General features: G+C 35.8%; 1 protein-coding gene across 4 annotated transcripts in view; it reads left to right on the top strand.

The window, feature by feature from the left end:
• LOC137628850 (uncharacterized) overlaps positions 1–27500 on the top strand; it is a 68684-nt gene that overhangs the window by 2702 nt on the left and 38482 nt on the right. For 2 of the 4 annotated variants that reach the window (XM_068360093.1, XM_068360095.1), the window contains exon 3: positions 923–987. The exons of the other annotated variants lie outside the window; for them this stretch is intronic. The gene's annotated coding sequence lies outside the window, so the exon portion shown is untranslated. The remainder of the gene's footprint in view (positions 1–922; positions 988–27500) is intronic. 4 annotated transcript variants of the gene reach the window in all.

Raw genomic sequence — 27500 nt, forward strand, 5'->3', positions numbered from 1 at the left:
AATAACAAACACATAATTACTCAACTGTTGGCACATTAACATTGAGCCTACTCTATATTACAATTGATTGGCGTTACAAACAGAAGAGCTTCATCAATTAACTTTACTTTTCCTCTATTCACTGCACAACGACACTTATTGTTCCTTGATTAAAATTAATTCTTGGATGGAGATTATGTGCTATTTAAGATGGTTGTAGACTGGCAAACAAGATGAGACTATGAAAAGTAAATTGCCATATTCTCAAAAGAGAAATATATTTAATCAGATGATCCTACTAGTATTAAGTTCTAAATAAGAAACTTGGAGCAATACTAAAGGCTTAGAACATAGTTCAGATACAACTCAAACACCTATGGAGAGAATGAAGATGGAAATATCGCTGAAGGATAGAACAATAGCAACATTGGATATATGAACAAAATCCAAACTAAAGTGGATGATATTCTAATATATTAATTAATGAAATAGATATAAACAGTATATAAAACGAGAAAGAGAGATAATAAATAGATGGACATTACATATAACAGAATGGGTCCCTAGATATTGCAGGGAAAGCAGGGAAAGGAAGAGAAGGCGATGGATTTACTAACTAAGAAAGTTTGCGTGTATTGACTGGCGTAGCAGGATTAAAAGCATATGCGATTGAAAGAACACGACTGAGGCCTTAGTTCTGTAATGGACTATTAACTGTTGAATATTTTTTATATACATATATAATTATTAATAAACATACATGTATCTATATATATATATATATATATATATATATATATATATATATATATATATATATATATATATATATATATATATATATATATATATATATATATATAAAACATAATATACTTGCGAGCTTATTTGTAATACTCATGAAATCCTACTAGAAAACAAGTGATCTCTTTCCTTTTTTAAGGAGACACTCCTCATCCAGTACCCAGTCCCGAGTGGATGTTTCCAACGGTCAACGAGTTCAATGAGGTTAAGTATCTTTTTTTCATGTCTTTTTTTAACTTCTTGTTGTACATATGATAAAACAAAATATCTGTTCATATTTTGTTTGAAAACTCCCTTGTTGGTAAGATGATGTTGGGATATATCATTGGACTACAAATGATATTTTCTTAATAATATTAAGCGCATAGGAGTGTTTCAAAGATGGCTTCACCAGCTGAGTAAGAAGTTTCCATCATAGTTAACAGACATGTTCCTGCTGCCATAAAATGTCTTTCAGTTTTAGCAAAAGGACATTCTAAAACAATTGCCCAGTGATCCAGGCATCTCAAAGCAATCAGCTTTCCCGTTCCACTACACCTTTACTTATTTGAATTATTTTGGTGCACATCACACCCATTTTGCTTCAGAGATTACTTAAGTCCTAATATCTGCAAAGTTTGTCATTCTGATTCATAATGTTCTTTTCAGTGAGTTTTAGTACTCACTATCGAATTCTTGTTTATGTCTTATACTTATCATTTATAAAAGTATTAACAGGAGATTGCCTTATAACACAATATTCGGTAGTAAATTTTACATTTGATCTCTATACTCTTTGTCAACATTGCTTTCCTACACCTGTAAAATTGAAAGCCTACAACAAGAGATAATATTTTGGAAAACAGAGATACTACTATCTGCATGTTATCAATGATCATTCTTGTTTATATCAATATATCAGAGAATCGTGATCTTTAATTTTCTTGCCTTTCCTAAAGGTGTTTCACAGTCCTGCTACTATTAATATATCTACTACTTGTGTGAATACCATGTCGTCTTTCTCTTAATAAAAAGGTATTCCGGTGTACATGTAGTGATATTTAAAATATATTAAAAGCTCTGGCTGAAGTTTTTGATTGAACGGCATTGTGGTAGATTTGTTTGACGAGCTGGTACTTGTTGGAGCACTGAACATTATATTAAGTTTGCTGACGAATGCTAGCTGCTATGTACCGTCGGCTGCTATGTACCGACTCCTACGTACCACTTGTTTGGCTTATATGTACCATTGTTGGGCTGCTATGTACTGGCTCTTATGTACCACTACTTTGGCTTGAATCCACCAAATAAGGCTACTATGTACCAGATACCAAGTAAGGAAATAAGAACACACAAGGAGATAAAACACAAAACCATTAACATTGCATATTGTTAATACAATGTTTGTTGTCATATTTCATCCAAACAACACAACCATAAACAAAAATCCATACAATAATGATAAACATATTAAAATTGCATACAATAATTAAAAGTTGTCAAGCAATAAAATTCAGCATGCTACATTGTTGATACATTCTTATTCATCTACATGATCCATCAGATCGGCACAGCGGTTTAGAAAGTCTGATGTTGATATGAATTTGTTCTCATATTTCATTCAAAGGTCATCAAGGGCAATTTGCTTTTTGACAGCATGCTTCCATTGGTATCTGTGCATTTTCTTTTGTTTAACTATTTTTACAATGATGGGAATTCTACTGGCTTCATCATGGAAATACTAATTAAGAAGTACATGTTAATTGAATTGGTTTTTGCTACTCTGTTAATCGCATGGTGCCACCCTTCTACATCGTTGTTAGTTTGAACAGGGCGTTTGTAACAGCTCCAAGAATGTGGAGGATACATCTCACTCCTAATCCATATTTTATTATAATAAGTAATGAGATCTTTTAATCGTTGATCAGGAAGTGGATGGCTAGTGATATGGCGAAAAGCTGGCTCTATATGTGATGGAGGGTTGCCAGTCACTACGGCCCTCAACCAGTATGGCCCCAGTCACTTCGGCCTCTGACCCTAGTCGCTACCAGGGTTAAAAAAATACCCCCAACATGAGTCACTACGGCACCCACCCTTAGTCACTTCGGGCAACTCGGACTAACCACCCTAGTCACTTCGGCCGTCATTAGAAAGAGTATTTTTTAATGAAAATTGTTATTCATTGGTGATCTTGCATTAATACAAAATAAAAGATATATATATATATATATATATATATATATATATATATATATATATATATATATATATATATATATATATATATATATATATATATATATATAAGTTTGGCAGCGCCATTGACTGCTGAATGAATTGTCTTATAGCGAGTTGATTAATATAGGCATTTTGTAGACCTAGTTTTTTACTCTTCGGTACACTGCTTGGGCCCAGTGGAACCAGCAGCCATGAATGGAAGCCTCGGGAAGGCACAATAGCACTGCCGACCATAGTGCTTTCTTAAAATCCACAACCTCACAAACTGATGTTGGTGTTAACTCAATGATTTTTCTTAGGGCAGCTACGTAGTCCTTGTTCTTTCTTCTTGACATTAGGACAAAGCACAATGGAACCTGTTTCAAAATTTCATCCTTCTTTATAAATCTGTGGACACTTAAAAGTTGAACAAAAGGGGTACGAACAAGTTTAAAAGGTACTTATTTGTTAATACTATTTGAGGTACATAGCAGCCATGCATGGTAGCACATAGCAGCCAGACACATAGCAGCCATGCATGGTACATAGCAGCCAGGGATGGTACATAGAAGCCGGTGGTAAATAACAGCCAATGGTACATAGACGCCTGTTGCCTTGTTGACATGTGTTCAGTCACGAGTTCGGTCAATTAACAAATAGTCATATGTAAACGCTAAGATGGTATTTCTTTTTGTATAAATTATCCTATATTGTCAATAGTGTTAGGCTTCTATTTCTTTGTGTAGAAATTATATTCTGTTTATTATCGAGGCGTTTCTCCTAGATAAATACAAACCGTTGTCCTTCAATATAAGTATGACCTCAGCAAACCCAAATGTCCATTCAAACTTTTAACGAGGTAATTAGAGTTGGCATGTGGAGGGTAGGCTACACTTACTAGCCAGGTAGAGCAACTCTCACTTTGACTTCGGCCTCAGATTCAGTATGGACGTGCTTCTCAACTATTTCTGTATTTGCTAATATGATTAATCAATTGTAGCCAATGAGAACTCATTCATCCTTGAGTCACTATAATGGCCCTACAGGGTTGAAGATACAAGTAAACACCTCCTACCACCCCCTGTCCCCCACTTCCCTTACTCTCAAAATAAGGCTGTTAGTTTCAGTAAAACTAGTTCACATTTCTAAAAAAAAGTTGACATTATTACAATATGTTCATTCTTTATGTGGGGTCACTGCATTTGTCTTCTTGAATAAAACCTCCGAAAATACAGTCTTGTAAAAAAAAATGTAGAATGTCTTACATAAATGATACATTGGATCTTTTCGTTTGAATTTTGCCAATGCATAGCAATCCCAGATGAATAGCAGCAAATTATTTCTTGATAGGTTATTGGCAACAACATTCAATTTCACAGGGATGTGCTGAAGGGTGCAATTGCATTCATACGTGTCAGAGAGATTAGGACGTTGACGAGCTGACCGATCGTCAGACATTCGAGTGAAGAAGTGCACCTAAGCCATGTTGTCTGTGCGAATGACAAACGGCCAACCTTCTAAGAAGTGGTGGAACCTATGCAATTCCCTCAATTCTTTTACAGTTTCCTACCGAAGAAGGCCAAAGGTGGGGTTACCCTTGAACCCCCTGCTTGATTACTGCACTAATGGTAATGTTGCTGCTATTAATGGAGAAAAGGGAAAAATCAGGCAACACACGAAAACTTACACCAGTCATGTTTGATAGGGCATTTTTTGCGGTGCAGAAAGCTGTTTTGACTTATCTTTGAGAAAAACATAGAGGGGCCAAGAGTAGAGACGATGGCAGCAAGGGTCGAGGGTGTGGGGATGTTCTGAACAGCTGGTACCTTCTCAAAGAAGGGATGAACTCCTTCAGGAGTGATGCGGTACCCTAAGAACGATACTTCCTCGACACCAAATATACAATTGTCATACGCCATTGCAAAGCCATTCTATTGTGGGTAGTTGAGTACGACACGCGGGTCAAGGGGGTGTTCCTCTTTGAAGGAAGAAGACAGAAGTATGCCGCCCTTGTAACACACTCTGAAGGGGAGGTTGCCATAGATGCCATTCATGAGGCATTGAAAAGTAGCCCCATCATTATTAAGGCTAAAACAGGAGGATTGTAGCTGTATGTATTGAAGTGGGTGGTGATGGCGGTCTTGGGGATGTTTTATGGATTCATGGGCATCTGATAACACCCCTTCAGTAAGTCAAGCATGGATAAAACCTTCACTTTGTTGTGAGTAGGAGGTAATTGTGGCAAGGTTTTGTTGGGAGGTAGATAATCCATTCTGTCTGCTTGTTCATGTACCAGTAATCCCCACACGGGTGCAGGTTATTTTCTTTCTGCAGGACGATATGTAAGGACAATAGGCCTTTTGGCAGAGGTACAATTCTTTCAATTCGGCAAACATTTTTTAGTGATTGCAAAACAATTTGGCAAATGCCACTTGACTCTGGCGAACACTGATAGCTTTGTTGTCTTGATATAATGATCAATACTTTGTTTATTGGGAATGGTGGGCATATTGTGACGTTTAAGACAGAAAACTTCTGAGTATGATATGAGGAGACGGGCGTAGGCATCCATGGGTGCGCTGATGTGGAAAGTAATTTTGGAGGTTGTCTGTTGAAGAGGTGTCGACAATTTGTGTTGACCAACTGTTGGTGAGCAGCCTCATCCAGGAGGTAGAAATGGGTGAAGAAATCCACACCAAGTATTGACAATGGGACGTCAGAAAAGAGAAACTTTAAATTATACTTGGCACTCACAAAATGTAATGTAAGAGCTTCTTAACAATGGGTGAAGATTGCAAATCGGTTGGCAGCTACTATTTGGACTTTGATAGGTTTAGACAGACTAAGTTTGCCACCAAAAGTTCCTTGCTGTACTTTTATCATGTAAATAAAAGAGTACAGAGAGGAGAGGCCACTTACAAAAGCCCTGGTCTTCTTGAAAGTCTTTAGGCCACTGACCACTGTTTGCAAATTTTTACACAGCAACTATAAATCTGGAGTGGTAGTAACATATCTGCGGGCGATGTGCGTCATTAAGTGGCTAGAGGGGTCACTGGTTTTGGTGTGAGATAGGTGTGGAACATATTGGTGGTGGGTGCCTTTGTCACCACTTCTACATATCGCGGGGTGTGTGTCTGTGTCCTACCAACATTCAATCATACCGCATTCATGTCAACTTCAGTTGATGTTGAATAGTTGTCCTCTTCTTCTTATTTAGGGTTTTGATTGAGGTATTGAAGATGATGAATTGGTTTTCCATAAGTGCGTTGAATTTGGGCACCATGTCCTACATGGGGAAAATGTTGACATTAGGGACGGAAGCACATACAGGTTTGGGCAGGTGTGGTACCCAAAGGGCCCAAAGTAGTTTAATACCTGGCTTAAAATTAAGTGACTCCCAGAATATTTACAAGATTATTTTGTGGAATGTGGTATGGAGAGACCAAACCTGATGAATGGAAGCTGGGAGTGTTGATGAAAATTGCAAAAATAAGAGTTCTGACTGATTGTCATAATTACAGAGGCCTCACACTTACATCAGTTAACATGAAAATATATAGTTTGCTTATTATAAAGAAGCTAGAGAGAAAGATTGATGAAAAGCTGAGATATGAACCAGCAGGATTTCAAAAAGGTTGAATTTGTACTGACAAAGTTTTCATTTTAAGGCAGGTTGTACAGCAATGTGTAGAATATATGAATACGTCGTTGATGGCATTTGTGGACTAAGAAAAACCCTTTGATGGTGTGCACCGGCCAATTTTTTTGATTGCCATATGTTATTATGGAGTTCCACTTGAATATGTAAATTTGATTGGGTCAGTTCATTAGCCTAGTAAGTGTAAAGTTAATGTTAGTTGAGTCTTATCAAAGGAATTTCCAGTGAACATTGGAGTACTCCAGGGTAATATGTGGTCACATATGTTGTTTATCTTCCTCATGGATTTGGTAATGCATCGAAAAGCTGGAGATGGTGGAGAAGTATTGGACTGGATTGGTAATAAGAAATTAGCTGATCTAGAGTATGCTGGTGACGCTCTCCTCATTAGCATAGCACAACAGGATTTGCAATGATTGCTTACCAGAATAAATGAAAGGTCTCTATATATAAGTTTAGTGAGATCAGTGATTGATTGATTGATTGATTGAAAGTTTTCTGGTATCCTGACATCTAAGGTCATAGACGCCGATAGCATTTATTATGAAAAAAAAAGAGAATTCAATTAAAACCATAAAAGTTAAGAAGTCATTATAATAGTTGAATAGTTTTCAGAAGACCTGCTTCTGAAATAAATCTAAAAATTCCTCTCGCATAGTAGGACACATCATGTCCAAGAATCTTGGCAAGGATGAACCTGCCATCCTCACCTCGAGCCTCAAACAGATATCTATTTCTTAAGTTATTATATTTAGGGCATTTGGTCAACATATCCTATTCTGTTAAAGGTACTAAACAGTCCTCGCAATACGGTTGGTGTTGGCCCTTCAGCAGAAACTCGTGTGTCAACTGTGTGACCAATACGGAGAAGACAAAGAGTCGTCCCCCATTTTTGGGGTATCATGTTATGCCTCCAAGGTGATATGATATTTGTTCCTTCCCTCATTTTATTGCCATCTAGACTATCCCAACACTGTTTCCATTTATTACAAATCAATTTCTTGAAGTCAGGTAGGAAATCATTACAGGGAATGGGATACCTTCATGGTAGCAACTCGGATACAGTATGGATATGATTCGTGGTATGACAGTGAAACAATATCCTATAGATTTTGAATATTTCAGAACAATGCCCTCAGCTAGAATGTTAGGAGTTGAATGCTAGGAATGGATTACAAGAGAAACTATAAGAGAGATTACTCAAGTGCCATATGTTGATGAGATCATGATGAAGGGCAGGTGGAGAGGGTTTGGGTATGCTCTTCGCACATCCCAAGAGAGACTAGCTCAACTGGGCTCCACAAGGCACAGGAAGAGGTGGAAGACCTAGACCTACATGGCTGAGGACTATGAAGCATGAAGTAGATGACAAATGGAGAAGTGTTGATTTAAAAACTTGTGCCTCATTATCTTCGCTGTTCTTTGTGTTTGACACTTTTACCTGGAAGATGGAACTTTTTTCAGTTATCCTTCCATCTTGGGTAAACTTTTTGTTATTTTTTCACAGTAGGCAGCATGGAGATTTATGCATTGTGAATATGTCACACTATCTTGAATAAGGTTGGGATCATAACGAATAGAAACCAATAAATCTTTACGTGTGATATAACAAAAAAAAACATTGAATAATATGGTGAAGGAACTTAACTCTTCACCAGGTATTTAATCTGTTCTTGTTTGGAAGATACTGGAGACTCCTTGAGTTTCGATTTAGAACCAAATCAAAATTTTGATTAAAAATCCTCAATGATATAGCATTATTATTATTATTATTATTATTATTATTATTATTATTATTATTATTATTATTATTATTATTATTATTATTTGCTAAGCTACAATCTTAGCAGGAAAAACAGGATACTAAAAGTACAATGGCTCAAACAGGGAAAATAGCACAGTGAGGAATTGAAGCTACTAAACTCCAAATAATGATAACATTAAAATAAATTTTCGAACATAAACTATAGTGATTTAAATAAGAGGATAATAACTTCGAATTAACGAGAAAAAAAGAAAAAAACAAGATAGAATAGAGTGCCTGAGTGTACCCTCAATCAAGATATCTCTATAACAAGACATTGGAAGACTATGGTACAAAGGCTATGGCACTACCCAAGACGCAAGAACAATAGTTTGATTCTGGAGTGTCCTAAAAGAGTTGCTTATCAAAATAGAAAATCTTTTCTAACATTTCCATGAGGAAAATAGAATATAAGAAGGATAACTAAAATATGAAATATATTACAAGATTACTTAAGCACCAAAGCTAAGGTTATGCTTCCTCGACCCTGAACATGAATCTGAACATTTATTTCCCTGTCCATAATTAAGAAAATCAGAAAACTGGATTATATGAGAGGATATGTTGTAAAATCATAGCAAAGAGAAAGCTGGTGGTGAACATCTGTTAGAAGATATCTTTATAGGATGCAAGCACTGACAACATATGTTGTGATGTATACAAAGTGTGTGGAGTTCCTCTTAATTATTTGAATTTGATTAAGTCTGTTTATGAGCATAATAGGTGCCAACTTCATGCTAGTGGCATCAGATCAAATGAATTTCCAGTGAACAGTGGATTACTACAAGGGAATGTGTTGTCACCTATATTGTTTATACTCCTCAGGAATTTTGTAATTCATAAAACAGTTGGAGAAGGTGGAGAAGGATTGGACTGGATTGGTAGTAGGAAATAAGCTGATCTAAAGTATGCTGATGACGTTGCCCTTATTAACAGAGCAACAAAGGATTCCAATGCTTGCTTTCTAGACTGCATGAAATTTCACAGGAGTTTGGGCTCGAGATAAATAGAAGAATGACAGAGCTGATAAGAACGGAATATGCAATGTAAAGTGATATATCATTGGAAAGAGAAACGATTGAGGTAGAATAGAATTTAATGAAAGATTGAAAAACTCTAATTAGGTAATAGCTACATTAAATAAAATTTACAAATCAAATTGTCTAAAAATCAAGTTATATATCAGTTTAGTGAGATCGGTGTTACTGTATGGACATGAGTCGTGGTATGTAAATGGAACAATATTCAACAGATTTTGTAGATTTGAGAACAAAGCAGTCAGAAGGATATTGGGAGTTAACTGGCAGGACAAGATTAGAAATGGAATTATAAAAGACATTTCTTGAGTGCCAGATGTGGATGAGAAAATTGTGAGTGGCAGATGGAGATAGTTTGGTTATTATTTTTGCACTTCCCAACACTCCACTCCCTTACTGGAAGATTATACCTTAGAACTCTCGAACAAAAAGGTTATAACGAAAGCAAAGTTCATCAAATTCCAGGGAAGGCTATTCTGTGTTCCCAAGAAGGACTCGGACAAACTCAGAGTCATTCTAGACTTGTCGCCACTCAACAAATACATCGAGAACAACAAGTTCAGAATATTAACCCTTCAACACATAAGGACCCTGTTACCGAAAGGGGCGTACAGAGTCTCAATAGACCAGGCAGATGCTTACTGGCACCTTTCAGTCTGTCGCCGCCTCTCCTCCTATCTAGGATTTAAGTTACAAAAGACAAATTATGTCTCGAGAGCCATGCCATTCGGACTATACAGAGCCCCAAGGATCTTCACATAACTTGCGGACGCAGTCGTACAACAACTACGCCTAGATGGTGTTCAGGTAGCCGCATACCTGGAAGACTGGCTGGTGTGGGCAGCATCCAAAACTGCTTGTCTGCAGGCATCCAAGAAAGTGATCCAGTTCCTGGATAATCTGGGATTCAAGATCAACCACAAGAAGTCTCGCCTCTCTCCAGCTCAGGAGTTTCAATGGCTGGGAATCCATTGGAACTTGCAGTCACACTGTTTCTCCATTCCACCAAAGAAGAGGAGAGATATCGGCAGTCCTGTCAAGAGACTAATGAAATCCGACAGGATCTCAAGACTCCAAAAGGAAAGAGTACTTGGCTCTCTCCAGTTTGCAGGAGTAACAGACCCAGTGCAAAGAACACAGCTGAAAGATGTGTCAGGAGTCTGGAGAAGATACACATCGAACGCTCGAAGAGATCTACTGAGATATGTACCAACCTTACTTAGATCGCTTCTCAAGCCGTGGTCAAAGGTCAAGAGCCTAGCAAGGACTGTTCCCTTACAACCACCTGCCCCATCTGTGACCATCCACACGGATGCCTCGACGGAAGGATGGGGAGGTCACTCACATCAAAGGAAAGCTCAAGGGACTGGTCTTCCCTGTTGAAGACCTTTCACATCAATATTCTGGAGCCCTTGGCAGTCCTCCTGACGTTGAAGAAGCTATCTCCTCACAGATCAGCCAACATCAGGCTGGTCTTGGACAGCAAGGTGATAGTGAGATGTCTGAACCGACAAGGCTGGAGATCACCCTACATCAATCACGTGGTGCTAGCCATCTTTCGTGTAACAATAAAGAAGAGATGGCACTTATCAGCAGTTCACCTACAAGGGTTCCGCAATGTGACGGCGGACGCTCTATCCAGGCTAAAGCCGATAGAGTCAGGATGGTCCCTAGACACAGACTCATTCTCCTTCATCTAGGAAAATGTCCCAGAACTGCAGATTGACCTCTTCGCAACGAGCGACAACAAGAACCTACCTCGATACATAGCCCCATATGAGGACCCTCTGGCCGAGGCGATGAACGCCATGTCCCTCGATTGGAACAGATTGACCCATATCTACCTGTTCCCTCCAATGAATCTCCTGCTGAAGGTCCTCAACAAGCTGAGATCCTTCAAGGGAACTGCAGCAGTAGTGGCCCCCAATTGGCCCAAGAGCAATTGGTTCCCTCTGGTGATAGAACTGAAGTTGAGGCTTTTCCCTCTACCGAACACAGCTCTATCCCTATTGGTTCAGAAGCTGCCTGTCTTCGCTTCATCACGGAGAACCTAAAACCTTCATCTCATGATTTTCTCGCCTTAGCAGTCAAGAAAAGATTTGGGATCTTGAAAGACAGTATAGACTTTCTAGAAGAATACAAGTAAAAGTCAACTGAAGACAATATGAATCGTCTTGGAAGAAGTGGATTGCTTTTTTAAAAGCAAAAAAGCCGACGGAAATCTCAATAGACTTCTGCCTGTTCTTCATCCACCTTAAGGAACAAGGCTTGACTGCCACCACGATAACTACGTGTAAGTCAGCTTTGACTAGACCTCTTCTATACGCCTTCCAGGTGGACCTGGCGAATGAAATCTTCAACAAGATTCCGAAGGCATGCGCTAGACTTGAACCAGCAGCCCTTCTGAAGCCCATTTCATGGTCTCTGGACAAAGTCTTACTCTATGCTTCGACCTTGAACAATGAAGATTGCTCTCTAAATGATCTCAGGGGCTAGAGTTAGTGAAATAGTAGCCCTTTCAAGAGTCGAGGGCCATATTCAGTTTACAAAAGTGGGAGAACTGAATCTCTTTCCTGGTCCTACCTTTCTCGCCAAAAAATGAGTTACCCACCAAAATGTGGGGTCCCTGGAGAATCTGCCCGCTGAAGGAAGATATCTCTCTATGTCCAGTAGAGTGACTATAGGTCTATCTTTGAAGAACTTCAGACTTCAGGGGAGGACAGCTATTCAAAGGCAAAACCTCAGGATCAAACTTATCCCTGAAACAACTGAGGGCGAAGCTCACCTACTTCATCCGCAGAGCGAATCCTGATAGTACACCCGCAGGTCATGATCTGAGATAGATTGTTTCCTCGCTTAACTTTTTTCAGCATATGGACATTGAGAGACTCCCCTCATACACTGGTTGGAAATCCTCTAGAGTCTTCTATAAACATTATGCGAAGCAAGTGCATGACTTAAAACATTTTGTGGCGGCGGCAGGTAGTGTTTTGAAACCTATCATCTAGTGCTGCGATGAACAGTGGACTGTTTGGGACTGTTTCAGTTTGGGTGAAATGGAGTTAACACCTTGAAGTGTAATACCTTTTATTAAGTTTTACCCTGGTGACACTAGGACTGTTGTTTATAGGTGCAAAATCATACCAATGACACCCGTGCCATGTGTACAATTGTACGCAGTGTTGATACTTATCCAACGTTTACAGTGTAATTATCTTAATAATTTTTATACGGATTTGTAGTGACTAATGATATTTCTTTCCTTCCAGGTAATAAATATCCATACTTTTTATATGTTGAATGTATAATTCTGATTCTAATTTAATACACTAGTTGTTACATTTAAGTTGTCTTTTCAAATAAATGTTAAAGGTTTATTTGCGTCTTACTCGCCACAAAGTAGTTAAATAAAATTAGAAAAAGTTTTTAACTCAATTCCCTAAAGTTAAGTATACATGAAGGTGCTTATACATATGAACAAAATAATTGAATGATAATTACATTTTTCCCATATATATACAAACCTTGCTGCTTCTATAGTCGAGGATGACATTTCCCTGCGGGGGTATTAAGTCCTAAGATTTTTCCATGCTTAGTGGATATGACGTATAACGGTATCATCATATATCTATGTGGTCTGGGTGACCATATAGAAGCTGACCGAAGGTTGAGGCACTTATACAAACCCACAAATACAGTATTTTCAATTAATTCTCTGGTAAGCTTCCATCAATACGACATGGCTTCAGCCCAAAAAAAGGATTTTGAAGCAAAGTGAAAAAATCTAGAAGGCCATGTCGTCCTGATGGACCTACCCTCCTTTTCTGAGAAAAGGATTGTACAAAGGCCCCACCCGAAACTATTCTATCTGTAGCCACCATGCTTAATTGCTATAAGGAATGGGTAGCCATATTGGACCCTGTAGTAGTACGGGAAGGGGATCCACTGAGTAACCTTGATGACGGCTCCCCTTCAATTTCGCCACGCTTCCCCTTCAGAGCGAAAACTCTATTCCGAGTGAAGATTGCCATGTGTCGTATCAAGAAATACGTCCCCTGATATTATGCGATATCCTTAAAAAAGTTTCAAGGATACTTGTGCTAGGAGTTAGAGTTCTTGAGACCTATTGTCAATTCTCCGGGAGTATCACTGTAGCCATATATCCCTTAGAAAGCTGCCTAAAGAAACCCTCCATCAGGATGACATGGCCATATCACCCATAAATAAATTTTCTGCTTTGCTTCAAAATCCATTTTTCATAAAGACTGTAGATTTCTTAGCTCTAAAATTATATGTTATTTTCTTATAGTTAACATGAAGATGTTCTTTAAAGACTTGGAGAATTGGTAATGTTACTTCATTATGTAAATGCATTTGTTGTAGCTCAGGTTATCTTATGAGAACTTACCTAAGCCTAATAGTCCTAAACCCCTATCAGAGCTACTTTTCTCCACACCCAATGGAAATCTTCCGATATTTTCTTTAACACCGGTCAACTACGAAGAAAAACAGAAGCAAATGTAAAATCTTCCCTGGTTACTTCCTAACAGAAATATATATACCCTTGCTTAGAATTCTTTGTTGCGATGCTTCTGTTGTAGTTAATACGACTTTCCTTATATTCCATTGGTTACCTAGCAACTTGATATCATTCCGGAAAATTATTCTTAATTTGGCAAAGATGATTAGGATGCCTAGATTTTGAAGAGCCTGCTAAACTTGATTTTTGTATTTCAGGCCTAATTCTTTTGTGTCCGTCCAAATAAGCCAGTCATCTAAATAACCTATGATCTGAACTCTCTGACAGCACAAATGTTTGACCACTAACTTCCCTTGCTCTGTAAAAACTCTTATGATAGTGAGACTTAGGGGCATTCCAATCAGAGTCTTTTATATCAGTAGTACAAGTCTAAGCCCTTCTGAGTAGTATTTGGTAACCTTGCAATATGATTGTCATCTTGAATGGATCGTCCAACGCGTAGATCACTCTATTTTCTGGTGAGTCTTTTTGTAATGAAATCTTAAAAATACACACCTTTCTATGACTCCTTTTTCTAGCCAAATGCTTACAAAGGAGTCGAGTTTCCAGGGTCCTATGCTGATGCAAATTTGGGCGTAAAGTTTTTGATATCCTTAACTTACAGAGATCATTTGACATTAGGCTCTCTGCCTTTGGATAAAAGGTCCTACTTACCCCAAAACACATGGGGGAAAACACCAAACTGGAACCCCTTACTGAGAGGATCCCTTGGATCTATGTGCTTTACAAGCTCTTTTGCTTCCCTTGTATAGTATCCAACAGCCTTACCTATCTGTAAAGACTAAGTCTTACTAGCCCTGAAATAAAGCCTTATATTTGGCGGAGTATTGTTGCTGCTCCCCTTGTTTACTCCAGAGGAAAATTTAGTGAAGTTGAAATCAAGAGTTGGAATGAGAAACAGAGGAATGACTCTTCATGGAGTGCTTATGACTCTACTGCTGGGCCTTATCAGTCTTCTTTTTATAGCTATATGCAAACATCTTTCTTTGATTTCTCCAGAAAGAAAGTGACCATTGGCTCCACTTTCACTTTTGCTCTTCCCTCCTTCTCCACATTAAACTTTTTCAGTATGCGATAACTCAACTTGAACTTTAATCTCGTGAAGTTTTGCAAAGCCTTGTATTTATTTAAACCCTTGTTCTTTAGTCTTTGGTAGTGCCAGAGCCTCTGTACCATGGTCATCCACTGTCTTGGGTTAGAGTTCTCTTGCTTGAGGGTACACTCGGGCACACTATTCTATCTTATTTTTTTTTCTTCCTCTTTTTCTTTTGAAATGGTGTGTTGGGCAGACTTAATAGAAGGGCCATGGATGCCTGGTGGTTTATCAAGAGGTTGTCCTTTCCTTTTTCTGATTCTTTTTCTTCTCAAAACCATCCTTACTGTCCTCCCTTCTGTTGAAGTGGCTTTCCTGGAGGGTATTTAGCCTTCCATGGTGTATCGGCTACTCCATGTTGGCCAGTTTTTCCGACTTTTTACTATAGTCTATGGGTATCATCAATCCCTTTATTTATAATTCTGTACATATTGTTTTTGTTATAATTCTTGTTAATCTAGTTTTTAAGTATGATGTCTCTTTTTTATTTCTATTAATTCTTATGCTCTCTGGAGACATTGAGCGAAATCCGGGACCAGTACGTCCTAGATTTCGTCAATGTCGTCTTCTGTATTGCAATATTCGTGGTCTTCATGCAAATATCCAAGACCTTACAGTTGCGTCCAGACAGTATGATATCCTTTTGTGCTCAGAAACTTTGGTTTCTAATATGAGGCACTCATCTGAGCTCCTTATAACTGGTTTTAAGAAGCCAATAATGTTGAAACGTGATGCCATCCCTAGGGCCAGGGGAATGGCGGTGTATATTAGGACCGAGTACCCTGCTTCTCATAAGTCCTGCTATTAATGTGGATGTCATGAGATTCAGGTAATAAAAGTTTGTGGCAGGCATAACAACTTTTATTTGTGTTCGATCTACCGGAATCCAGACATGGATGATTCTGTCTTCGATTGCCTTTTTACTATTATAGCTAAGATACTAGAAGATGATAGAAAGGCTTCTTTTGTCTTTATTGGTGATTCTTATGCTCACCATAGGAAGTGGTTAAGTTCTATATCTCCTACCGATCGCCATGACTTAAGAGCTTTAGACTTTGCCTCTGAATCAGGCTGTGAGCAAATTATAAATGAAGCTACTCATAGGTCTGGTAATTGCTTGGACCTCGTATACAATGACTCCCCTGGCGTTATAGGTAGTAATGGATGTTCTCCAGTCGGGACATCTGATCATGCCTTGATTTCATTAGTAGTGAATACTGAGCAGCCTGTCCCTGATATATCATACTCTTGTGAAATTTATATGAAATCCCAAGCAGACTGGAATGGGATTTTGGATCTTTTGTGCTTGAATTGGTCACAATTATATAGTAGTGTAGATCCTGTTGTCCCTTTGAATGAAAATCTAGTCAGCATAATTGCCAGGCGTATCACTTCTTGTGTGCTAAGGTACCGAGTGAAGGACAAACCGTGGTTCAATGATGATTGTAGACGTACTTATTTGGAGAAGCAGGAGGCCTATCACCTTTGGAAGGGTAACAGATCAGATTTCACCTGGAATAACTATACTCAGCTTCGAAATTTTGCTCAGAGAGTTTATACCTCAACTGAAAAAGAGTACAATTTAACCATAAAAGAAACCCTTTTCTGGTATAACTCAGGAACATAAATGGTGGTCTACCCTTAAACCTGCACTCTTTGTGTAGATGCAACAGTTCCTCCTTTACTTAAACCAGATGGCTCAGTCACTCACTGTCCAAAGGAATAGGAAACCCTTTTGGCTGATGTTTTTGACAGTAAACAGGGTAATGAAAAACTTGAACTTCCTCATTCCTGTTTTCCTGAGGCTAAACTAACTAGTTTAGCTTTTTGATCTCGTGAGATTAAAGCTCTGTTGATGGACCTTGATGCTTATGGAGGTGTAGACCCAAATTGTATTTTTCCTCTGTTTTTTATAAAGACAGCAGATTCCTTAACTCCAAAGTTATCTGTAATTTTGCACAATTTAGCAAGAAGAGGAGCTTTTAGCCCTTGTTGGAGAATTGGTAATGTTACTCCTCTATGTAAATGTGTTTGTGGTAGCTCAAGTCCCACTGATTACCGCCCAATTTCCATAACTCCCATATCATCTAAAGTTTTTGAACATCTTCTGGCAAAACGTCTCAATAGGTTTGCTGAAGGTAATCATCTACACCCTAGTTTGCAATTTGGTTTTCGTAAAGGCCTTGGAGCATGTGATGCCCTTCTTACAATCTGCAATGTTGTACAGAAATCCCTTGATTGTGGTCAAGAAGTTCGTAAGATTGGCCTTGATTTCGGTGCTGCCTTTGACTGTGTTAATCCTGAGGCCCTTGTTTTCAAACTGAAACAGTTGGGGGTGGGTGGGTCGTTTCTTAGCATTATTATTGATTTTTTTAAGTAAGAGATCTCAAAGAGTTGTTGTTGATGGGCACCATAGTGAGTATAGGAATGTGATATCTGGTGTTCCACAGGGTAGTGTTCTTGGCCCATTACTTTTCATACTATATACACATGACATGTGGTTAGGCTTAGAAAACAAGCTTGTTATATATGCAGATGATGATACTCTCTTTGCATCAATTCCATACCCTGAATGTAGATCTGGGGTTGGGGAATCCCTTAATAGAGATTTAGTAAAATTAGTGCATGGTGCAAATTATGGGGTATGAAGTTGAATCCTAACAAAATTCAAAGTATGATTGTAAGTAGGTCAAGGACGGTGGCTCCTCAACATCCGGATCTCAGTATTGATAATGTTTCTTTAAATTTGTATGACTCTTTTAAAATTTTAGGTTTGATTCTCGACAGCAAATTCACTTTTGAGGAACACATTAGGTCTGTGTCTTCTTCAATTGCTCAAAAAAACTGGCTTATTAAGAAAGTCTTTTAAGATTTTTGGTGATCAATGTATTCTGAAGAAGTGTTTTAATCCTTTCATTCTACCTTGTTTTGGGTATTGTTCCTCTGTCTGGCGTCCAGCTGCTGATTTTCATCTTAATTTGTTGGACAGAAACTTACGGTCTATTAAATTTCTTATTCCTGATATAGATATTAATCTTTGGCACCGTTGTTCAATTAGTTCATTATGCATGTTGCATAAGATTTTTCATAACTCTGACCATCCTTTGCATTCAGATCTCTCTGGACAATTCTATCCTGTTCGTAATACTAGGCAAGCAGTTAATTCTAATAGCCAGCCCTTCTCCATCATGAGGCTCAATACTAGAAGTTTTATTCCAGCTGTTACCAAGTTGTGGAATGATCTTCCTAATCGGCTAGTTGAATCAGTAGATCTTCAAAAGTTCAAAGTTGGAGCAAATGTTTTTTATGTTGAACAGGCTGACATAAGTCTTTTTATAGTTCATATATGACATATCTGTTTTTGACGTTGTTAATAGTTTATAAAAGGACATATCTGTTTTGACGCTGTTATGGTTTTTAGAATGATATATTGTTAATTTATTCTCATCATTTATTTATTTCCTTATTTTCTTTCCTCACCGTGCTATTTTTCCCTGTTGGAGCCCCTGGGCTTATAGCATCTTGCTTTTCCAACTAGGGTTGTAGCTTGGCTAGTAATAATAATAATAATAATAATAATAATAATAATAATAATAATAATAATAATAATAATAATAATTTGGGTATGGACAGTAGATTTATACTGCTGCAGTTTGTTACGATCCTAAAATCGTTACAGGTTCTTTTAATAATTGAAATAAATGTTTCAAGCAACAACCATTGAAAAAGTAGAAATGAATATAAAAAGAAACTCGGGGAAAAATATATCACGTTTATTCCAAACTTATATTTAAAAAACATCATTGTTTCTAATTCGTTTACTTCAAATGACAAATCAAATCAATCAAAACATCAATAGAAAAGGGGGACAGTCAGAAGGGTAGAAATACTTAAGGAATGGTTTTCTGCAGCTGCTAAGACGATACGAGTACTGAAAATTCAGGTTTGAGAACGTTGCAGAAGGGCGGTGGAAGTTCATGGGACATCAGAAGTCTTCTCCAAGAATTCGATGATAGAGTTATACCCCATGATCAGTATTCAAGCAAAATCCCTTTGAAAAAAGAAAATAGGAATATTTTTATAGCATCGCAAGCTTTACCCCAATTACCAAAACATTAACTATGCAATCAACTGCACTCCTGGCTCCACTTCAGGTCAGCCAGGATGGCACTTCTAACTTGCATGTAGTTTTATTTAATCTCATGGATATGTATTGGGAAATATTTAAATGTAAACACACATTTTTAAACTCACCCTGGAAAGAGACAATTTATCTATCACTCCCATGCGAATCCCAATTCCCCATGGTAATAAAAGCAGTCCTAATCAATATATGATATTCAATTTCCGTGATACAAGTTACGATCCTGTCCCAGTCCCTATTATATCATAGCTGATTTCAAAGTTCACAAAGGGTTTGGTTAATGGAATCAAAAACCAAACTGTCTAATTATGACTTAAAATAAGAAAATGATTTATTTATTCATATATGATTCCTTCAGACCTCCTTTCTTTCCCTTTATACCCATATTAGATGAATATACAAGGAAAATAAAATCAGGGCAATTGATAATTACAGCTCTCCTAGATCATTATCTCCGATTTTAGATACATTCATATATGCCACAATACTTTAATATTTATCGGTTATCAATTATCAAACAATATGTAGTTTTATTAGGTTATAACACCATTAATATGATAGGAGAATTCTGAATCTTGCCTTCAATTGCCATGGCTAGAAAGTGCCTGCAACATTTTAAGACAACTATGTTCAAGGATTTGTCTAACATTTATGTCAGTTTTTACGAGCATGTAAAACCGCTAGATATATCCCCATTCAAGCTGTGCTACTCTAGCCATATTCATAATATTTTCCCAACTTTACCCTAACAATATATAAAATGGATAGTCATCTATACCAGTTTTTTTACTTTCATTAGAATGACAATGAATGACAACTGAAAATTAAAAAGCCCCAACATTCGACTGTCATACCAGAGTTATAGAATAAGATGTATTTTTGGCTGAGCAAGCTTAAAATTATAATGAATCTAGATTTATGAATAATTTTGGTAAAGGTTAACATAATATACCATAAGGAAGATAAGACTTAAGTTATTGCATTGTTTGAGATAGTTATTCAAAAATTCTAACAGCACATAATCAGCAGCACAGACAGAAATATTATCACGGGATGGGCACCTTTCAATACAACCTAGTCTCCAACCACCAAAAGATCCAGCCCCACCCAGGAAAGTTGAACATCATACTGCTTATCTAAGTGCTAAGAATCTTCCGGTTTTTTAATTCTAAGGAAATCATTCAATATCGGTAAATCGAAGGTTAAAACCGTGAATCAGATTGGGAAATTACAGTAAGGGGAGAATGAGTTTCTGAAGTATAACATATAGATATTTCGGCCCTAAGTGAAACACATTATAGGGGAATTGGTAAGTAAATCTTAGACCAAGGCAATATTTATATATATATATATATATATATATATATATATATATATATATATATATATATATATATATATATATATATATATATATATATATATGTATATATATACAGTATATATATATATATATATATATATATATATATATATATATATATATATAAATATATATATATATATATATATATATATATATATATATATATATATATATATATATATATATATATATATATTCAGGAAGAAATGATGGATTTAGAAGAGCAGGAAAATCATTAACTGAATGGAGAGCTGCAATTAGTAGACTGTTACTTGCAAAGTTTATATCAAAGAATGGAAATATGAGCCTATAGTGCGCTATTATTATTATTATTATTATTATTATTATTATTATTATTATTATTACTAACCAAGCTACAACCCTAGTTGGAAAAGCAAGATGCTATAAGCCCATGGGCTCCAATAGGGAAAAAAGCCCAATGAGGAAAGGAAATAAGGAAATAAATGATTGATGAGAATAAATTAACGACATATTATTCAAAAAATAAAACCGTCGAAACAGATATGTCCTATATAAACAATAAACAATGTCAAAAACAGAGATGTCATATATAAACCATAAAAAAGACTTACATCAGCTTGGTCAACATAAAAGCATTTGCTCCAACATTGAACTTATGAACTTCTACTGATTCAACTACCCGATTAGGAAGATCATCCCACGACTTGGTAACAGCTGGAATTAAACTTCTAGATAACTGTGTAGTATTGAGCCTCATGATAGAGAAGACCTGACTATTAGAATTAACTGCCTGCCTAGTATTACGAACAAGATAGAATTGTCCAGGGAGATCTGAATGTAAAGGATGGTCAGAGTTATGAAAAATCTTATGCAACATGCTTAATGAACTAATTGAACACCGGTGCCAAAGATTAATATCTACATCAGGAATAAGAAATTTAATAGACCGTAAGTTTCTGTCCAACAAATTAAGATGAGAATCAGCAGCTGAACACCAGACAGGAGAACAATATTCAAAACAAGGTAGAATGAAAGAATTAAAACACTTCTTCAGCATAGATTGATCACCAAAAATCTTTTAAGACTTTCTTAATAAGCCAATTCTTTTGCAATTGAAGAAGACACAGACCTAACGTGTTTCTCAAAAGAAAATTTGCTGTCGAGAATCACCCCTAAAATTTTAAAAATCATACAAATTTAAAGAAACATAATGAATACTGAGATCCGGATTTTGAGGAGCCACCGTCCTTGACCTACTTACAATCATACTTTGAGTTTTGTTAGCCCCGTAAAAGCCTGGAAAATCATACAAGATTTACCCAACGTTTCAGCATGATTAGCATATATATATATATATATATATATATATATATATATATATATATATATATGTATATATATATATATATATATATATATATATATATATATATATATTATATATATATATATATATATATATATATATATATATATATATATATATATCTATATATATACATATATATATACATATATATATATATATATATATATATATATATATATATATATATATATATATATATATGTATATATATAGATATGTATATATATATATATATATATATATAAATATGTATATTCATATAATAATAATAATAATAATAATAATAATAATAATAATAATAATAATAATTAGATAAATAAAACAAATATTCCTGGAGCCCTTGGAGATCGTTCACGGAACCCTGATTGGGAATGGCTGCTCTAGGCAGTGTTTGCTATTTCTTGTCCAAGCAGGAAGGGCAGGCTTTTCTAATTCGTCTCTATTCTGACGCAAAAATATATTGGAGATAGGCTTTTGTCATCTAGATAAAGTTCAAGAACAACCACTGCCAGAGTTCTGGTGTTTTTTTTTTTTTTTTTTTTTCTTTTTTTTTTTTTGTCTGTACAGGGCTTCTCTATGGTTCGGACATAGTCCCTCTTTGTCCAGTCTCCTCTGAACAATCTCTTTACTATTATATACCCCTGTATGTATGGAGCTATTTACGATGAACAATCGTCATTTCCACACAAGGATTTTTATTTTATAAGAATCTTCTGTTTATAATCTTGTAATCCTAATCCCGAATGCATTTGACCTTTATTCCTATTCTCAAATCTCTAAAAAAAAAAATTAACGGATAGTGATCTGTAAACAGAGTTAAGAAAGGACTACTACGACATAATATATCTTATGGTGAGCAAGACTAGAACTAACCTAAACAATTCCTACGCCACAGTTGAATCGTTTTTCTGAGTTTTACTCAGTTTCTTTGAATAATACGCGACTGTGTGCTTCGTCTTTTTCACTTCTTGCAACAAGACTCCTCCTATGCCAAAGTTATTAGCATCAAACGCTAAATTGAACTGCTTAATAAAATTAGGTAACAATAATATTGGCTCGTAAAGCAATACGGCTCTTATACACTCCTCATTAAATACCTGACCGACTGACTGGCCTGGTCAGTGAACCCGTGCACCTCTGGCTCACCGCCACCCCTCTCTCCCAAAACTCGTTTCACAGAGGAGTACTGCCAGTCGGAGAGATTGAGAAGAAAAAGAGCCTGGTATACCTTAATTGCCAAAGTGAGAATTCTTGGGGTGAGCCAGTCAAGAGTGCAAACTGCCAGCTTGTGCAACCAGGTCAACAGCCGTAACGGGCATAGGACAATCTTCAAAGAAGTGCAGGTACTACAACATTACCATAGTTACTGTATTCCTCAATTTCTTAGCTTAGACGAATTTTAACTTGAGTAGGGAACCTGGCTTTTACATATTCAGACTGTGTGCGGTGGGATTGTGTGTATATATTATTCCGTTATCATTTATTGCTTTTGAGACTAGTACAGTCTCTGGGTCACAAGGGCCACGTGTCCGACCCAATTTTGATTATTAGTTATTGCAGACCACGTGTCTAACTAATCATTTTAATGTTTTGAATTGCTTTTATTGCTTCCTTTTTGATACCATTTTGTGTTGTTAAGATGTCCGTTTCTTTTGATGTAAATTTGAGAAATAAATCAATCATAGGTTAATTAAACCTCCTTCATATATTTACTCCCTCATTTTTTTCAATGTGCAAATAATGAATATTTGATCACGGGACAGAATACCCAATATTTGAAGAGTAAGCCTAAGTAAGTCTATAAGTGGTTTCAACGAGGAACTTTGTATTAATATATCTGTTTCGAAGGTAAAGATCCATATCTTTAAACTTTGAAACTTTACTTTACATCACTGCTCCCATTTTTGGTTTTGTCTCTAATTACATTAACGTAAGATACCTGTCCAGCATCTCAAAGGGGTAACTGGGACAGAATCGGAGCAGAGCCTAAGAGTGAGATGACTATAGACCTGACAAATCTAGAGTAGGCCATAAATTACTTTTATTTTCACGTGTGGAGTTCTCCTGCCTCTGAACAGTAAAATTTCCCCCTTTTGTATTTAAGAGTGATGGTTAGTAAACTGTGGCAGTAAAGTCATTAACAGGGTGTTTGTGGCACGAGTGTAAGTGCTCATTATCCTCCCCTGTTGAGCTTTGTGTAACTGCCGTAGGGAGACATTCCCACACTAAGTTCCCACTCAAACATTTAGATAAAAATTCTCCACACAAATAGTCCTTCGAACCCGATTTTTTACCTTTGACTTGTGAAGCATTAACGTAATTAATCAGCTTGATTAAGCATATAGTAACTCGCTATATCACTTACCCACACGCACCAGCCAGTTTGGCGAATGTGTAATGCCCAGACTTTAATTGGGAAGAGAAATATGTAATCATTATGATCTTTTTGTATCGACCACATGTTTAAGGAAAGAACTACGTAGCCAGGTTAATATGTTGCTTGAATGTTCTCTACAGAAAGACTAGAATTTGTCATAGGAACTTCTCTTTGTCTTGGATCCGTTCACCCACATGTTGTGGCAGAATCCACTTATAGCCAGAAAGTTCTAAGCTACTTGAACTAAGTTTTTTGTTGTTCAGACGCCCGTGTTTACTGCTCAACTAGAGCACCGGTGTACTCAATATGTCATCTAATTTTGCTAATTTAGCATCTAATTTGTAACATTTTGTACTTTGGTCTACCTTCCTTTATGTCGTTTGCCTTCCCTAACCAACTTTAACTTTTCTAACTAACGTTCCCGTATACCTAGCAATTGTCCTTGTCTTACAGAGGGAATTGGCGCAACATGATTTTAAGTCTTCTTACAAGTAACGTAGAAACTTAATTTCACCAAGTCAGTTTCATTCCACGTGTTTGTTCCGAGATGGTGGATCTTGTTTACAACCCAAACTAAAGGATGCATAATTTTTGTCTACCGTATGTAAATTACTGCGTGCAGTTTCATTTAATTTCCTTTAGCGAGGAGAATTTTGTTTTTTGTCCTTAACGAGGAAATTTTTGATTTTGTCCTTTAGCGAGGATATTTTTGTTTTACCTCCGCGTGAGGGAAATTACATTTTTGTTTAGCCTCCATGAGAGTGCACTTTTTAAAAGCTAAGTTGTTGCCTCGTGCGCCTATCTACATTTTGAGTAGTTCAGTGGCCGCCTCAGTGTACCCGTAATTGTGAAATCGTCACAACAGTGTTAGCCTCGACCTGTTATTTCAACTTTTAACTTTTTAGCATTCATAAGCCCATGTGCTTTCTCATATGTTTTACTTTCAAGTAACTTAATTCAATCATTTATCGTCAAGTGCTTATGTCATTTCTTTCAGCAAAGTTTGTCACGTGACTGAGCATCGTCTGCTTTGTTGGGCTCGGTGAGTTTGAAGTTTTTAAAGTAAAATCACGATTTACAATTTGTTTGTCAATTAACCATTTTTCCTCTTACTATGAGTAATTTCCAATATTCAATTATCAAGCTTGCAAATTTGAAACGTTTCATTTTGTCACGTTTTTTTTTATATATTCAGTTACCCTTTGTTTTGCTTTACGAATCCGTTCATCAAACGTGGTCATTTCAAAATGGCAAACTTCACCTGTAACGTAAACATCCCTCCAATGCCTAAGGCTCCTTTACTATACAGCCTTTTATTCTCTGCCCCCCTCCACATCGCTTAAGCCGGCAAATTTAGAATTTTCTTCCTGAATGCTCTCCTTCAGATAGTCTCTCAGTTCTCTAGCCTAGTCCAGACAGGTTGGTATAAATAATTTTAAGATATTTTTCTCTTAGTTAATTTTAATTTATCTCCAGTTTTTACTGGTAACTGTGTTTATAATTCTGATTTGGACTCTTATTTTGTATTTTTATATTTTTTCTGAGATTTTTCTTATAATATTTCATATGTCCATTTAAACCTGGATAATGGGATAAGTCCCGAAACGTCGGCAATAATAAACTGAAAAATGCTGTCTGAACTCTTCGTCTTCCTCTTTATTATATATATATATATATATATATATATATATATATATATATATATATATATATATATATATATTCATATATATATATATATATATATACACATATATATATATATATATATATATATATATATATATATATATATATATATATATATATATATATATATACACATATATATATATATATATGTATATATATATATATATATATATATATATATATATATACATATATAAAAATATACATACATATGTGTGTATATATATATATATATATATATATGTATATATATATATATATATATATATATATATATATATATAAATATACATACATATGTGTGTATATATATATGTATATATATATGTATATATATAAATATACATACATATGTGTATATATATATATATATATATATATATATATATATATGTATATATATATATATATATATATATATATGTATATATATATATATAAATATATATATATATATATATATATATATATATATATATATATATATATATATATATATATGTATATATGTATATATATATATATATATATGTATATATGTATATATATATATATATATATATATATATATATATATATATATATAAATCTATATATATGTATATTACTTTTGATAATATATGTGACATTAGGAGGTAATCATTTAGACTTGAGCCATCAAAAAAAATATTCCTTTCCAAATCTCTGACATAGCCAAAATTACAGATACCTTTGGAGCTAAGAAGTCTGCACTCTTTATAAAAGGCCAAGGAAGATTACCACTATGGTCTACGCCTCCTTAAGCATCAAGGTCTATGAAGAGAGCTTCGGTTTCACAAGATTAAAAATCTTAACTAGTTATATTAGCCTCAGGGAAACAGCAATGAGGCAAATCAGGTTTCTCATTACTCTGATTACTGTCAAACACATCAGCCAAATGGGTTGCCTTTTCCTATGAACAGTGGGTGAGAAAGCCATCTGGTTTAAGTAAAGGATTAACTATTGTATATACACTAAAGAGTGTAGATTTATGGCTAGTCCACCACTATTTTCCTGGGTTGTACATGTAAGTGTTTCTTTTATAATTAAATTATATTTCTTTTCAGTTGAAGCATAAACTCTCTGAGCAAAAATTCTAAGTTGAGTATATTTATTCCAAATGTGTTACTCTTTCAATCATCATTAAACCATGGTTTGTCTTTCACTCGCTATTTGCTTATCAATTATATTGACTAGATTCTCATGTAAAGGAAGAACACGGAACCACTAATATACAAATCAAACAATTCCACTCGAAAAGATCACTGAAAATGCTCTTCATCTGATTGAAATTTCATATAAACCTTGCATGAATATGATACATCAGGGACAGGCCGCTCTTTTTTCACTACTAATGAAATCAAGGCATGAACAGATGTCCTAACTGAAGAACCAACCTTATTTGTTATAACGCCACGGCAATTATTTTGTATAGCCTTTG

The sequence above is a fragment of the Palaemon carinicauda genome, chromosome 36 (genome assembly GCF_036898095.1).
Source record: "Palaemon carinicauda isolate YSFRI2023 chromosome 36, ASM3689809v2, whole genome shotgun sequence".
Taxonomy (NCBI): domain Eukaryota; kingdom Metazoa; phylum Arthropoda; class Malacostraca; order Decapoda; family Palaemonidae; genus Palaemon; species Palaemon carinicauda.